Genomic DNA, 17,156 nt, shown 5'->3' with positions numbered 1-17,156 from the left:
TACTGTAATAATTTTCTTAAAATATAACTATGATTACACATACATCAAGCTGAACTCCCTTATGTCTATCCCAGTTTGGACGCTGCAGAAGAACTGAAGTCTATCAACTCATCTTGTTTGATGTTTCCATGAAACACAATCTGTGAAGCCCAATCAGGTCCACTGCTCCTTCCCTCTCTGCTACCATTGATGTTAAACACACTATTGGGCTGCATCTACATTTGCACACAAATAGCTTGTGAACTGCGCTAACAGTGAATTGAGAGATTATAATTATTATTTTTGCAAGTGTGTCTGCAAGAGCAGACTTAACTCTGCCCATTGTCCTGCTAGCACTCTACCTTTGCCAGCTGCATAGATACTGCAGTCAAAAGTGCAAAATAAACAGAATAAAGTGAAATACATTTTTCTTTTGTCTTTCAATTTTAAAAGTTGTAGGTATTATTTTTAATAGTAAGAACAAGATTTTCAGGTAAAAATGTGATTTTCAAGTTGGTGGCCTTCTACAATGTGGCCTACTATATTAAAATATCTGTAAACTCATCAACTTGAAAAATCGATAAAATATGCTTCAGAAAACAAAGTCAGATGAGACAGCCAGCAATTCATTTGCACATTGTAATTATCAAGTTACTTCAAACTGATGATGCAAGTTTCAAATCAAATGGCTATCAACCAGTAAAATCAATTAACTGAAAAGGCAAAACAGTGGCAAGTTTTCTAAGAGAAATAAAAATTACCTGTCAATTTAGAATATAGGAAAGAGACAAAAGAAAAAAGATGTAGAGGCAAAACATCTCAAGGCTGTGCCTATACTAGGATTCCCCCCCATAAAGTTTCCAATATCACTATGAAAATTTTAACTGTGGTAACAACGATGGGAGGGGGGGCACTAGTACAGGGTTTCTCAACCTATGGATCAGAACCCAAAATTAGGTTGCCAGAATGTTTCAAAAGGTCACATGGTAGCCCCTGTCTTACAGGGCTGGTTGGGTTCATCTCCCTGCACCAGGCACTACAACTTCTGGAGTCCCAGCACCACTGAGCTGTGGCCCAACTGTCATGATGTCAAGAGTCTGGGTAGGCCAAATTTGAGTGAGTCGCACTGAAACTCCATGAGCCAAGTCACAACTCTACTCACACAAACTTGGTCCAGTCAGTGGGGCGGGGCCAAACCTGAGCAGCGATGCAATCCCGGAGGTTGCAGCGCCCAGAGCCAACCCCAGCCAGCCCCACAGCAAAGCAGCTGCAGGAGCCACCACTGTGGAGTGAGTGCCGGGCAGGACCCAACCCAAATCACTTGGGGGGGGGGGGACAAAGACTCAACTGAAACCATCCCAGGGCTCCTCCCCCAGACTATTTACTGGGTAGTGACAGGCCATAAACATTTACAAATGGATCATGAGCTCAAAAAGGAGTTTGGAAGGTATAATTTCATTGCTCACAGCTGTGGATTTTCCATACCCCTGAGCAACAGTTAGACCAACATAAGTTTGCAGTGTAGACCAGGGCTCAATGAAACAGTAGTTAAAATTGTGATGTCTGCTTGAAGCCCTATCTACACTAATGCTCCTGCTGCTGATGCTCAATCAGTGATCATGGCGTGAAATTGTAGGATAACATTCCTAATGAAGACTAAGCTCTAGAACTGAAGACTCTGATCTACAGGAATTAATGCTCTGCACAATTAGAAGAAAGGTAACTGAATCCACTACTGCCCAACCCAGCCAACATGGGAGATGAGTAATAAAAACCAGTTGTGATCTCTAACTTATACACCTCTACCCCAATATAACGTGACCCAACATAACACAAATTCGGATATAATGCAGTAAAGCAGTACTCTCGGGGCGGAGGGGGGAGGGCTGCGCACTCCGGTGGATCAAAGCAAGTTTGATATAACACGGTTTCACCTATAACGCGGTAAGATTTTTTGGCTCCTGAGGACAGCATTATATCGGGGTAGAGGTATATTTCAGAGCTTTCACTATTCAATTAACAGTTTGTTCTACATAGCCCATACTAGAGAATTCTGTTCATTGGAGTATCAGTTTGGTAATTTAGGGTCACATTCAGGCTTGTTTTGAGTACAACTCCATTAACTTCTGGGCTGCTTTATCCACCTTCATCATGGCAGAATTTGGCCCTAAGGGTAGGGGACTATTCATGCTTAAAGATGCCAAAAAATTCTTCACTGCTTTGAATCTGTTGCTCACATAAGGCAGTATTTGAACAACGACCTCATAACATGAAGCTAATCAAAAACATGAAATTCAGTAGAATGCCAAACATACCTTAGACTGGGGATCAGGTTTTTCTAGAATTTTACATACTCATGTATAGCTATTAGGAAGTTTAACTGAACACTTCTTGCTATGCCATTCAAAGAATGCTAGAACTCATGTCCTCAGAAAATTGTGTGAAGGAGCACTTGGTTCTGAAGCACTTAAATGGGGACCCAGGCAGAAAGAGGATTCTGACTACTGGCTATTTATAGTAGTCATTCATGACAGGAAAGTAGTAGTATTAATAGCTTTCCAAGTTTAAAAAATAGTGGTAAGACAGCAGAAGCTCAGAATCAGGGTAGCTATCTCATTTCCGTGCCATGTGACACCTCTGCAAAAACTGATGTCTGAATTTGCCTGTGAAAGCCCTCCAAGCGCTGTTATTCGCTTAAGTATTTCTATTTCAAAGCAGTGCCCTATTTTCCTCAAATTCTACTCATCCTTACTGATATCCAATCATGCTATTCAACCTTAGCAGAAAACAGCCCAAGACACACACACAAACTCACTGCACTTAATTCTTATCGGTACAACTGATACCACAGTGACTATGAGAAAGTTGTATTTTAAGACTATTAATACATCAGACACGCAACACTGTTTGGAGAAATTTGCAAAGCAAAAGTGAAAACAAATATTCACTGCACAGAAATGGCTTGAGACTTGCATGAGCCCAAATGTTCTACCTGACAGCTGAATCTGATGGCTCTAGCAAAAGGATGGAGCAAAAGGAATACAGACATAATCAGAGACAGTCAGAATTGGTGTTTCAGATGTACATAGCCCTCAAACCTAAATTAAAGAAACATTCAGTTTAACTACTATTTAACTTGGATGAAAACAAAATTGACTGATTCCAGCAAACAATTATACTGGGGTCATAGCACCGCTACAGTTAAGACTGGCACTAGCTTACTGTTTAACAGCCAAATTTTGAAAAGTACTTTAAAATCTGCATGTTGACTGATTTGTCATGAAAACTTCTGTGCCTCAAGGTAAGTCCGTGGTATAGAGTTAGTAGTCCAAATTTTAGGTTGTTTGAGCAAGGGGTTCCCAAGATACAGCACCCTCCCACCCCAAAGTCATGTCGTCCAAATTTAACCATTTTTCTTTTTTTTTTTTAGCACACGTGGGGCTCAACTCAAGGCTCTCTCCTTTTGAAACTCATACCACCTACCCTGGATTGATCTGACCTAGTGACTGACACTGTCCCTTTGGGAAAGTAATATTTAAGAAGTTATTTGGGGTAAGAGTTGTATTTACAGTGTGCATCTACAGTGATGATCCAAAGTCCTTCACACATGTGCTGCAACACTGGGGATATGTTGCAAGCCAGAATGTTTACAGGCAACCTGATGTCTGAGTCTTTGGGTGGCTTGCTGGGGCCAACGGCAAAGAACAAGCTGCACCTATGTATTGTGAGCTTGACTATATCTACTCTGCAATACAAATCCCGTGGCACCAAGTTTCAGAGCACAAGTAAACTGACATGCTCATGGAGCTTTGGCTGCAGGGCTAAAAATAGCAGTGTAGATGTTCAAGCCTGGGCTCCAGCGCAAGCCTGGAGACCCATCTCCCTCACAGGGTCTCAGCAGTGTAGATGTTCAAGCTTGAGCTGGAGTTCAGACTCTGAGACCCCATAAGGGAGGGAGGGTCTCCAAGTGTTGGCCCCAGTCTAAGCCTGAACATCTCCACTGTTATTTTATAGCTCGCAAGTCCATGCCAATTGAGGCCAGGCTGTAGGTCTTTTTATTGTAGTGTAAGTGTATCCCTGGATTCCTGTGGTTAGCCTTGGGCAGCTGAGAATGCGCATTGTTCACATTAGCTGTTCTTGACCTGCATTCTGTAGGAGATCCTTTTGGAAGTTTTACCCAGATTTCTACTTTAATTCTGCAACTTACCTTCTTTCCCCTACTAAATTTGGGCAATGGTAAAGAGGGGGAAGGAGGGTGAGGGGGAAAGAAACAAAAATCAGTAATGCTGACCTGCATGTAGACCAGACCAACAAAAACCCACTGAGGCCCAAGCAGAAGCATAACGGGGGATCTGGTTACAAAGTTCCATTTTGAAGTGCAAAAATGGCTTCAGAATCCCCAAACCATGCTAATAACTTGCATAGTCCAAGTTCTTACTATGGTTTGGGAATACGATTAAAGACCCACCTACCCTATTAAATAGAATTGTGTTGTAACCAAGTCACCCAACACAGCACTCTTTTGTGGGTTCCTGGGCCCCCTTGAGAGCTGTGAAAAGGTTTCAGGGGGTGCACCAAAATAAACCATAGAGCAGGGCCAGCGTTAAGACTCGCTGGGGTCCAGGGCAGAAAGCCAAAGCCAAGCCCCACCACCGGGGGCTGAAGCCAAAGCCCAAGCAACTTAGCTGTGCGTGGGGACCCATGCAATTGCCCTGCTTGCTACCCCCTAACACCAGCCCTGGCTTTTAATCTACTGGATATTCAGTAAAACAATTGTTGCAGACAGGTGGTCGTGTAGGTTTTACAGCATGTTGGTGGGGGGGGGGGGGGGTGTTAAGAACCACTAGCACAGAGAACACCTTATTCTCAAACCCGCTGAGACTGATATCCTTGTGGAGTTGGCATGGAACCTTCAGTTCAAGTGGGAGAAGAAAAACATCCTGTTTAGTCCAATACTATCAACTGATAACTGATACAGAGTTATACAGTAATAAAGAACAGTAAATTATAGCTCCCCACTGGAGAAGTCATGAAGACATGTACAGATACACACACATGGACTTTGAACAACCCCAGTCTCTTGAGTTTCATAAACTGACTGCTACTTCCAGTACAGTGAGACTATGTCAGAGGTGAGGAGTGGGAAGGGTTTCAGGAAACTTAGTGACAAACAAGGGAGTAGTCCCAAATGCAAACTTCAAAATCATACTACCCTTTCACACATATACACCATGTCCTCAGGTGCAGATATTAAACAGTCCTGTTTCCCTTGCTGAACCGTCTTTAGTCAGCAGGTCAGAGCTGATCACGAGTGGAGAGGGCTGAAAGTAACAACCCAGTGTCCCCAGCAAGGATTCTAAGGACTCAAATCAGTTTAGCTAACGTATAGAGTAAAATGATGCTGGGGGCCAAATGCCAAGTGAGATACCCTTTTGGAGGTATCGTTTCTCCAGGCTGTTCTGCCTACTATATTAGCAACTATAAAACCCTTCCCCTTCAGGCAATTCTTGAGAGAAAAGAAAACCATTTGCTGGGGGGCATGGCAGAGAGGGACAAATGAAAGTTCTATAAATTGAACAGGCAAGAGATTGTACTGTTTTTTATTATTATTTCTCCCTGCATCTCAATGGATTTCAGTAAAAATTCTGCTTTTTTTCTAGAAGTAGTGTGCTGCTGTGATAGTCCAATGTGAAACAGAACTTCAAGTTTTTTAGGTTTGGGGAGTTTTTTATAGGCACTCATCTAAATTGAATGGCATGTTTCATGCTGCCCTATTTGTACAGCTGCATATAGGGGAACTGACTGGTAAATGGTTATAGTGTTTTCCACATCTAAGTCACCAGTTCAAAACCAGTTCTGACTAACAGTAACTAAGTCATGTAACTTTCACCTGTTTGGAGGCCTATGCAAAATGAGCTAGCAAATTCAGGGATTCTCTATGCTGCTGCTGCTGCATTTTTAAGCACAGCTGTACCACTTCAGTGAAGATGCTACCTACGCCAAGGGCTTCTCCGTAGGTACTCCACCTCCTCGAAAGCCGGTAGCTAGGTTGATGGGAGATGCTCTCTCATTAACACAGAGCTGTCTACATTGGGAGTTAGGTCAGTATAACTGCATCCCTCAGCAGTGTGGATCTTTCACACCCCTGAGTGAGAAGTTATACCAATATAAGTTGCTAATGTAAACCAAGCTTTAGGATGATTAGAAGGATTAGATTTTTAATCAGTAAATGTTGATTTCACTGTACACAAACTGATGACATATTTCAGATAGGCAAACAAAGAAAAGTGCTATTTGAGCACTTATAGTTTGATTTAAGGATATTTGCTTTGTACAGTAGAACCTCAGAGTTACGAACACCAGAGTTACAAACTGACCCATCAACCACACACCTCATTTGGAACCGAAAGTATGCAATCAGGCATCAGCAGCAGTGACAAATAAATAAATAAATAAATACAGTACGGTACTGTGTTAAACGTAAACTACTTAAAAAGGGAAAGTTTAAAAAAAGATTTGACAAGGTAAGAAAACTGTTTTTGTACTTGTTTCATTTAAATTAAGATGGTTAAAAGCAGCATTATTCTTTTGCATAGTAAAATTTCAAAGCTGTATTAAGTCAATAGTTGTAAACTTTTGAAAGAACAAGAGTAACATTTTGTTTAGAGTTACGAACAACCTCCATTCCCGATATTGTACATTATGATATCTGATATTGACAGTTTGTGTTTTAACTGTTATAAAGCTTAACTTTTGAATCTCTGCATTTAATGACAGTAAATAATTGTCTGACACGCTCCCTCTCGTAATATTTTCCCACAACTGTGAAAATTTAAATCAATGGAAATCCAGACAAAAATGTTTAAAACTCCAAATTTTGCACAACTGTGAAATTTTAAACATGTACATTTTTAAAAATGCTTAAAAATAAACAATGTTACTCATCAAATTAAAAAAAAAAATCAAATTCTACCAAGTCTAAGAATAAACTATTTTGTCAAGGTAGAGGCACATGGGCAAACAAGAATGGGGGAACCTGTCTGCAGTAGCCTGAGCTGTACTTACTGCATAAATACTAGAGGACTGCCACTCCAGCACACTTCCACAGCAGCATGATACAGGTAGAGGAAAGGCCCTGTAATGTACAGTCTAACAAGACAGACTGACAGACACACAGCTCAACTCAGTTCAAAGGCAAAACTGCTGCAGCTCTGACATTCACTTATCAGGAAAATACTAGTAGAAAGACATTTTCCTTATTCTCTGCCCAGATATGTTCTTTCTATATAGTACAAGACTAGAAAAAGGCATTACTTCAGGCTTGTACTACAATGCATGATATTCCGGACATCCGTGCAAAAGTCACCTTTTATGACATTCTGGACGTTTAAAGTACATTCTGCTACATAAAAGCCAGATATGTAAAACCAAAACACCATACAGCTATTTTGCTATGCAGCAAAAAAAGAGCTGAAGACTAGTGGGTGGGTTTTTTGGGGGGCAGGATTTGGGAGGAGGGTTGGTTTGCTGTTGTGAAAGATATACATTTACATTACCAGAATAATGACATTCCACTAATTAGCTTCTGTAATACTCGGGCAGTAACAGAGAACTCCAGTGCTTACCCTCCGTACATTAACCTAGGTAACTGGAGTGACAGGCTTTTTATCAGCTAAGCATACATTCTCCAGGGGCTCAAAACTGCTATCAGTATGACTGCTAAGCAGGGCCAATGGAGGCAAGAACAGTGGGGTCACCTCAGGCAGCAGATTATGTGATTTACAGTGCAAGTGAGTGAAGCATAAATACTAGAGCCCTTCAAGAGGTAGACTTTTCATTTGCCCTAGGGACTAAAAAGAACAAAAAAAAGAGAGTCAAACACTGGTGCCATTATTTAAATAGACCCTATAAAAAAAAAAGCTGATTTGAACATGTAGGAGGACTGCTTTACAATTGTTTATATGCATGTTCTCCTAAAAATCTGGAGTTTAGGAATACTTTATAGTATACTGCAAGTCCTAGAGGACTTATTGAATTACAATACCCAATGTAGTTGCATGCCAATTTAAAAAAAAATAAAAAAGCTTCCATTTAAGTTGCTTTTTATATAGAAAAACTCTCCAAGGTTGGGCTTATAATCATTTTTTAAAGTAACAAGAAGCTAGATCCACCAGTTCCATTACTTCTGCATATTGTAAAGGTTAACCATTTTTCCTGACAAGAAAACATTTGAATTGGACAGTCTTATGTATTTTTGTTTTCTTTTTTTACCCCTACCCTCCAACCAAATAATTGAGAATACATTTGGATCTGCAGTTTAGTTTTACGAAGCTCTGATGTGTTATCTGAAGGGCACAATGAGCAACCGATATTTCTTTTCTTGAAACCGCACTTCTCCTCCACAGCACTAGAAAGTCACATGACTGCTGCAGAAAAGTAGGTGAAAGGTTATGCTGCTGCAGAATGCACTACTGAACAACAAAAGCTCAATTTGTCTTTTACACTCCAGACTACAGATCCTGCTTCACTGCCAGTGGTCTAGCAAAATGGGAAACGCCACTACTAAAAAGAAAGGAGAGTTTAAGAGCAAATTTTAAATGCATTCCCCATTTTAAAAGAAAAGTCAAAGAGGGAATAAAGTAGAAAAAAGATACAGCCCAACACAGAACTAAGAATTTGGTACTAAAAAAGGTATTTTGCCCAAAGTAAAACTGAAAGAGACTTTTTTCTCTATTTGTTGTCTTTATAGTAGGTAAAAAATGTTCAGTCTGATTTCCAAGGGTTTTTCTAAATATAATTGTTCATTTAAGGAAAAGGTCCACAAGTGAAAGCTGTAGCTCCTCAAAATTTTAAGTGTAAGGAAGCTCAGGCACTAGTAGTTAGCTTTCAAGCTATGCCAAGACTGTTGCAGAGCTTGGAACTTGTAACAGGATTGGGGTCTGCTCCTTTAGGTTTCAGGTCTCTCTTTCTCTCTTCTCCCCAGACAGTCCCATCCCCAAGCTAATGCATCTGATTCTCTCTCCAAATACAGATATAAGGTACTAGTACGAAGTTTAATACTTTAATAACAGCTTACAAATGTAACCCTCTGGATCTCTGTTGACATTCTGTATTTATGCTAGTCACATGTTTGTAGTAGTGGTTTTAAGTTGTGTTATCTCAATCAATCATTTTCAGTATCCACAAAGTCAGAAACATCAGTCTGAGGACTGGTAGCCACCAAACCTCACTACTGTAAGTACTGACATCAGTGAGAGCAGTTTCTCTCCATTATTATTTACAAGTAATAAGGTGTATTATAAGCTGATTAAAGTAAATATTTTAGAACTGGAAAGACAAGTAATCAGACACTTAGGGAAGAGAATGGCGTAATAAAAAGAGTTTTAAGACATTCCTCATTCTTAGACCTAGCACTCTTAAAGACACCATGATGCAAAGTGTAATTTTTACTGTTGAAATTTACTCCAAAAATCTAGCCTTTCAAACAAACAAAAACAAAACAAAACAAAAAAAGGATATTCACTGATCGCATAAAGCACAAATAAGCTGAAAGGCAGAAACAGAATTTGAGTTAAGACTTGAAATCTCTTGCACTTGGCTATATCTACACTATTTTTTTTTGGAAAATCTCCCCTGGTGCGGCAGATTCACCAGAGGCCGTACATCAGTGTACAGACTGCACTGAAAAGGGTTTTAAGTATCTTGAGTAGTATTTTATGTGAACTTCGCTGATGAAATCAGGAGAAGTGCCTCACTTCCAGGTGTTTTCTATATTCAGATGTTAGCTAAGAATACTGACAAGTATGAGACAGTGTTCAAATATGATACAGTTCCAGCATAATTAGATTGCTTACTGGATGACAGCTGACCATCCCAAACATAGGAAAGAGTGCCATGGTAGAGCACATGTGGGCAGGAAATGTTAATGAAAATTTGGAAAGCAGCTCATGATAGCTGATTGTGAAGGGGCTTTTTTTAGCCAACATCCACTCACACTATCCCACTTTCCTACAGCTACAAATTACACTTGTGGTAAATTCTAACCATGAATTACATGTTATTTATCTTCTAACAGCCTTCTCCATCCCACCATTACCCCTCTCCCCATATTTATAGCTTCGATGTTCTAAAACTGAAGTCAAGACAAATACAGTCAACAGATCCAAAAAGTCACATTTTTGTGATGTACCTGCCCTTTCTTGTACCATACAGAGAACTAGAGATAAGATGCTATGGAGTATAATTTACTTTTGTGTATTTGATCACAGAAACTGAGTGTTTTGTAGCACAACAAATGAAAGGTTCCTGCAGCTTTCCGGGCCTGAATATTTTAACTTTCATGTATCATTTATAGATATTTCCTTGTAAAATGGCACTGCTGCACAGTTATAGTTTTACATTTGGCCTTATTTCAGAATGTTGCGTTTTTAACCAGAGTGATCTCAGTCAGAGAACGAATACTCGTTCAGATGAGGTGGACACTGGCCCTGGTGGGGCCCAGCAGTGGGGTGACAGTGAATCAGCTGGATACCGTTTCTCTTGAAGGAGCTCTGGGTGGGTGAGGCAAAATGACTGACATTTCATTCATTCCTCAGTGCGGGAGCCGGTGCAGTGAGCCTGCAGTCTGAAGCACCCCTGCAGGAACACTGTAGAGTGACTGGGACACTTGCCTGGGTAGGGGTCGCTTTCAGGATCCCAACAGGCCAGACACCCTCCCAGCAAGGAGAATGGGGCGGGGAGGGAACCTCGTTGCTGACAACAGGGAAAAGCTGCACATGCCGCTCTGGAATTCAGTCAAGCTGAGGGCAATGTACATCCCACCCCCCAGCTCCCCCATGAGAGGACTCTGCAGTGCTCACCCACCCCAGTCCCGCATGAGGAGCCCCCAACCCATCGTCCTGCCCCACCACGCCCAACCTAAACCCTTCTCTAATGGGGACCTCACTACTAGGGCGGGATTCAACCACCTCGCAGCCCCCTGCCACGGAGCGATCTCAGCCCCCCCGCAGCCCTCCATCCCTACCCCCCACCGTGCCCCTACCCCTCCCTCTGCCACGGGGGCTCCCTGCTACGGGGCGCAGAGGGGATGTCACTTACCGGGGCTCGCGGCGAGGATGCGGGGACAGACGGAGGCAATCGCAGTTACAGGACAAGCGACGAAACGGGGCGCGCGAGCCGGTCGGTCGCTCACACACGCGCACACACCCAGCCAAAGCACTGAAGGAGCTGCGCGAGCGCCGCGGCTACCGGCTGCGCCCCGATTGGCTGAGCCAGCCGCAGGCAGCCAGGGCGGGGCAGGGCGGAGGCCAGCAGGGAAAGAGGCGCGCAGCGCCGGGAATGGGCGGGGCCTAGAGGGGCAGGGAAGAGGCGCGTGGGGGGCGCGAATGGAGGAAACCGCCCCTTCCCCTGCGCTGAGTCCCCGCCCCTGAAGCGGTCGACATTGTGACGTGGGGCGGGGCTAAAAGGGTGAAGTGGCGGGGGCGCTGAATGGTAGAAAAGGTTAGGGCCGGGGAGGGACAACGGGGGCTGTTGAGGGGGATCAGGGATGGGTGTTAGAAGGGAGGGGAGAGGTGGGGGGTTGCTGCTATCTGGTGAAAAGGGACTAATGTGAGGCAAAGGCAGGGAACAGCTGGGCTCATGCTAAGGCCCCTTACTAAATCATGTTGCTTTTCATATAGGAATCCTGCCATGGATATTTGCTGTGTTAAACACTAAGTAGGAGGGTGACCATCATTCTGTGTGAAATTCATGCAGGGGCCATCGCTCCTTCCTTTAAAGCCAAGATTCAAGGAATAGAGCTTGCTTTATAATGAAGGAGAAAAATAATAGCCCTGAGAAAAGCTGGGCAGGCTCATTTTAGAGAATAGGAGAAGATGATAAGGAATAAAACAGAAACACTGGATCTAACTGTCCCCTCAGATAACTAGGTGTAACTTCCACTGAAGTCAATTTGAGTTGCACCTGCTCAGACCAGTGCTGAATTAGATCCTCATTACATAATGCTGAACCAGTTCAGTTACATTATTTAGTGTTAAAGCATTGACAGAATTATAACAAGGGGAGAAATAATAGCCCCTGACCCATACAATAAAGTACAAAAGATAAATACAGTCGGTCTCACTGAAGAACAATAGCTTCTTTTAAACAAACATTTGTCATTATGGACACCTTGGAAAGAGTGAGAAACATGACATTGGAAAACACAGGTGCAGGATATGTAGAACCTTCTTGGTAATAGAGCCCTGAGATCCAATATCATTTATCCAAAGAACTGCAAAAAAGAACAATTGGATTTTAAGAAAAGATGTAGATATCACACTTCCTGGAAAAAGACTTCATGTTCTTTACATAATTCTGAATAATAAAAGTAGTACAAAAAAGTGGATCTAAACGAGATAAAGCAAAATACATTCAACATATTTTCTCATTTAAAAGTACTGAAAGTTTAAGTTTGAACTCTGCTAACTTTTTCAGTTTGAATAAGGGTGATATTGTTTCATTAGAATTTTATAACAGCTGGATGGCCATTCATTTTCCTGGTAAGGGAAGTAATTCTATCAATCTGAGTTTATTTATTAAGGCTTTTCTTCTGATTTTTTTTAAACCTTTGAAATATCAAATACATCAAGTCTGGTCTTCTCTTGTTTTGCTGGGGGACTTCCTAGATGTCTCAGGTTATAATCAGCATGTTTTCCTACACCATCCATAAGTGGAAGGGAACAGGTTTTCAAGCATGTCATTTGGAAGAAAATGCTGGGATTATTTATCATTTCATCAAATAACTATGCTAGCTGTCCCAAATCAGAAAGCACCAGGCTAGAGTCACTGCTTTGTCACAATTCTGATCCTACTTCAGCTACAACTGATAAACATGAAGTATTCCCCGAGAAGCTTTGCATCATATGGGGTCAGAGAAGTTATAGACACAAACCTAATTTGACTTTCCCCACCTGACTAACATTACAGCCGCTCCTGCCCTGGATTACTGGAGCTGCTGTCTCTCATAACTTGGCCATGTTGCATTTCCCAGTAACTCAATCAGGCGTGAGACAGATGGTAAACTGCTTGAAGTGAAACCCTTTGTTGTAGAACCTAGCCTGGGCCATCTCCCAGCATGACAGTGGGTGCTGCTGGAGGTGTTCCCCCACAAAGATTGGCCATGAGTCATCGCCTTTAATAGTACAGTAACTCCTCACTTAACTTGTTTCAATCTTATGTCTCTGCTCAATTACAGAACATGCTCCATTTAAAGTTGTGCAATGCTTCACTATAATGTCATTTGGCTGCCTCCTTTGTCCACAGCTGGCAGCCCCCCATCAGCTCCCTTATGCTTCCCCCCACAGCGTATCCCACCCGCCAGCAGACCCAGCAGATCAGCGTTTCCCCTCCCCCCCCACCTCCTGCCCGCACCAGTCAGCTGGCTTGCAGTGTTCAGAAGGCAGGGGAGGGAGGGGGAGCCTGCGTGCCGTGTCCTCGCTCCTCTTCCTCCTGCCTGCCTCCTGAATGCTGCAAGCCAGCTGATTGCCGCAGGCAGGAGGCAAGGGAAGGGGGAGGAGCTAGGACAGTGTGCAGAGTAAAGAGAAGGGAAGAAGAGGAGGGTTAAGGGTGGAGGCTTGGGGAAAGAAGTGGCCTGGGCAGGCCAAGCGTTGAGCCCCTCCACCCTGGTGCTTGCAGAGTAGGGGAAGTTGCTGCTGATGCTGTGCAGCGTGCTTCTTCTAGCCTACAGCACCTTCAGCCTCCTTGTCTCCAGTACCAGTGGAGTTAGGCGGGGGCACCTCCCAACTATAATACTGTACTGTACTGTATGGCAAAAAAAAATTTCCCTGGAACCTAACCCTCCCATTTACATTCATTCTTATGGGGAAATTGGATTCGCTTAACATCGTTTCACTTAAAGTCGCATTTTTCAGGAACATAAAGACAACGTTAAGTGAGGAGTTACTGTATGCTGTGATGCTGTCTTTCATATCTGGGATATGATCCATGTCCTGGCATGCAGTATGGCCTTAAGGAGTCCTGTGCTGCTAGAGGTGCTGTTCATTTCCCAATGAAGACATTTCAGATTTCTTTTCTGTAGCTGGCATATTTCATATTTCTAAAGATGTGATGAACCCCGTCAGCAGAAACATGATGTGACTCATTCCATAGGATGCTTCCATCTGACCCTGGCAAGCTAATGAGATCTGAATGATCAGCGAAAGGTCTAATTTACCTACACTTAGCAGTAGATGGTTTGAAACAACTTGTTGGTGTATTAAAGCATATTAGGAGCTACTAAAATTTATCACATCCAACAAGCTTCCCCTGCCTTTCCAAGACTCCCTCGGCTACTGTATGTGCAGTTAGGTTTGCCAACTTTCTGACTCCAGAAAACTGAACACTCTGGCCTCACCACCTACCTGAAGACCTGCCCCTTCTCCCCTCCCTCCACACTCACTCCATCCCTTCCTTCCTCTGTCGCTCACTCTCTCCCACCCTCGCTCATTCGTTCATTTTCACTGGGATGGGGCAGGGGTTGGGATGCCGGAGAGGGTGAGGGCTCTGGCTGGGAGTGTGCGCTTTGGGGTGGGGTCAGGGATGAGAGGTTCAGAGTCTGTGAGGAGGCTCAAGGCTGGGGCAGGGGGCTGGAGTATGGGAGGGGGTATGGGCTCTGGGCTGGGGCCAAGGATGACGGGTTTGGGGTGCAGGAGGGGGCTCTGGGTTGGGGCAATGGGATGGAGCACAGGAGGGAGTTCAGGGTGTGGAATCCAGGTGGTGCTTACTTCAGGCAGCTCCTGGAAGCAGCCGGCATGTACCTCTTGCAGTTCCTAGCCAATGGGAGCTGCAGAGCCAGTGCCTGGGATAGTGCCTGCACCATGTACAGCGGCAGCACGTGGAGCCCTCCTGGCTGCCCCTGCACCTAGGAGCTGGAAAGACATGCCGGCCACTTCCAGGAGCTGCACGGAGCCAGCCACTGCGGCCAACTAGATTTTTAGCGGATTGGTCAGCACCTAGGAAACCAGACACCTGGCAACCCTCTGTGCAGTATGGCTTCCCTGCTCTAAATTTTCTTACACTGTTTCTGTATCTGAAAGACCTCCATTATATTTACTTGTGTCTACTTTGGACAAATTAGCATTTAGGCCATGTCCACACTGGTAAGCATACAGAGGCACAGGTGTACCGATGCAGCTGTGCTGCTGTAAGATCGCTAGTGTAGCCGCTCTGTGCCGGCGGGAGAGAGCTCTCTCATCAACATAATAAAATCACCTCCACATGTGGCAGTCCACACCATCACTTCTGTCTGTGAAACTTACGTCGCTCACGGGGTGTGTTTTTTCAGACCCTTTAGCGACATAAGTTATACCAACAAAAGTGGTAGTGTAGACATGGCCTTAGACACTGGTAAAAACTGTCGGCATGCATCTTATCTGGAAATCTGAACATTCCAAGTAGGAACCACATAAAGTTAGCCATTGATGTGTTTACTTGAATTAACCTTATTGCTCAATTTTTCAGAAGTCAAGCAGTTTAGCATGAACAAACACTCCACTTTGAGTAACCTGAGACAGATTTACATGAGACTTGATGGCATCTAGAGAACTACATTGTTAGGTTCAATGTCAGTTTTATGAACAGATGTTTTTCCAGTTTGCTAGCTGGCCAAAACAGCAGTGTGATTTCCTTATAAACAGAACTAAGAGCATTTTTTTTCCTTCACATTTCTTTCTCTGCTATGTTGCAACAGAGGATTCCAGTTCATAGTTAGGATGTTACCATTGGCAACTCCGTGTCCCACAGCAACGTTCCCACCAAGAAAATGTTGGGGAAATGTATTGGTAATAACTGAACTGGAACACTTGTTCAAGAATGTGGGACAAAGGCACTGAAATTGTTCTGTATAGGTTGCTAGGCTACTTGTGTCAATGCCTTTTCATATACATATACAAAATGGCCATGCATGTCTTTCTGTACGGTGATAGGGGCAGAACTGTGACATCAGCAAAGTACTAAACACAGGATTTTACGTCAGAAGGACAAAATTTGATTTATTCACAAAACAGCAAACAGTGTGAATACTACTAACTATAAGAACTACTCAAAAGTGACTTATATCAGCCAAGATCTACACATACCAGCAACAAAGGCCAGAGGCTTGTTTGGAATGGCTCTTGTGCCATACCTGGTCTGCGATCCTGGAGAAAGCAGAAAGCCCTGTATTTATAGATCCCAGGCCCTCTTCTCTCCCAGGTCTATTCAACCCAGAATGGTAATAAGTAAGTCATTTTAGCCACTGTCATTCATATTCATGAATGGAACCAAATTCTACCACCTTAGCAACATTTGGCAGAGGAGAGGAGTTCTACTTGACTTGACCCTAAAGCCTTAAATATATGGCAGAATAGGGAGATAATGCTGACTCATCCCAAACTTAGAAGGGTAGAATTTGTCTCTTTTAACTCCTGCTCCTTTCATCTAATAAAAGGAGCACCACTGCTAATCTGGTCTGTTATACAGTCAACCTTTCCTGATGACTGCTAGATCTAGCAGGAAAATCTGCTAGTCAGCTTGTTATGTGCATTCTTGAGTGCAGTAGGAAGAGGGAAACAGGAGCCAGCTCTTAGCTTTTTAAAGCTTTTTTTAAAAAAATCTATTTATTTAGGTTTTCTTTTAATGACTTATTTTTCTGAAGTGGGCAATCCATTTAAGTTATTGTGGACATGAATTACAAAGATCATCTAGAGCATGTGATTGGTATTAGTTGTAGTTTATAAATCTAAATAAAATAAATACACCTCTCCAGTGTTCCAGGTGCCAAGGCATATTAAGTTAGAATGCATAAAAACCTGTGATTGATCAAATGGCTACAATTAACCACCCTTTCGACTCCCTCATCCCAATACCTCCCCATCACTCTATCCATCCTCTGAAAGAAAGCTTTCAAACCATGCATGCAAAGGCATGCAAAGCCTAACAAATTTAGGTTCTGCTGAACCAGCATGGGAGTTCGTTCTAGAGTTCATAGATAAGGCCAGAATGGACCATCGAGATCATCTAATCTGACCTCCTTTGTATAACACAGGAGATAGGACTTCCATGAATCAAGAGCCAGATCTTCTGCGGGTGTAAAGCCACATACCTCCATTGATTTCAGTGGAAATATGCCAGTTTACAGCAGCTGAGGGTCTGATGCAAGG

General features: G+C 43.1%; 1 protein-coding gene across 5 annotated transcripts in view; it reads right to left on the bottom strand.

Moving 5' to 3' along the window:
- Positions 1-11,236, bottom strand: part of CPT1A (carnitine palmitoyltransferase 1A) — a 67,797-nt gene extending 56,561 nt beyond the window's left edge. For 3 of the 5 annotated variants that reach the window (XM_075065047.1, XM_075065050.1, XM_075065051.1), the window contains exon 1: positions 11,077-11,193. The gene's annotated coding sequence lies outside the window, so the exon portion shown is untranslated. Of the gene's footprint in view, positions 1-10,510; positions 10,615-11,076 lie in introns of all 5 variants that reach the window. The other 2 variants (XM_075065048.1, XM_075065049.1) reach the window with 2 other exon arrangements.
- Positions 11,237-17,156: the final 5,920 nt, after the last annotated feature.

The sequence above is a fragment of the Chelonoidis abingdonii genome, chromosome 4 (assembly GCF_003597395.2).
Source record: "Chelonoidis abingdonii isolate Lonesome George chromosome 4, CheloAbing_2.0, whole genome shotgun sequence".
Lineage (NCBI taxonomy): Eukaryota > Metazoa > Chordata > Testudines > Testudinidae > Chelonoidis > Chelonoidis abingdonii.
This window is presented reverse-complemented; position numbering and strand designations above follow the sequence as displayed.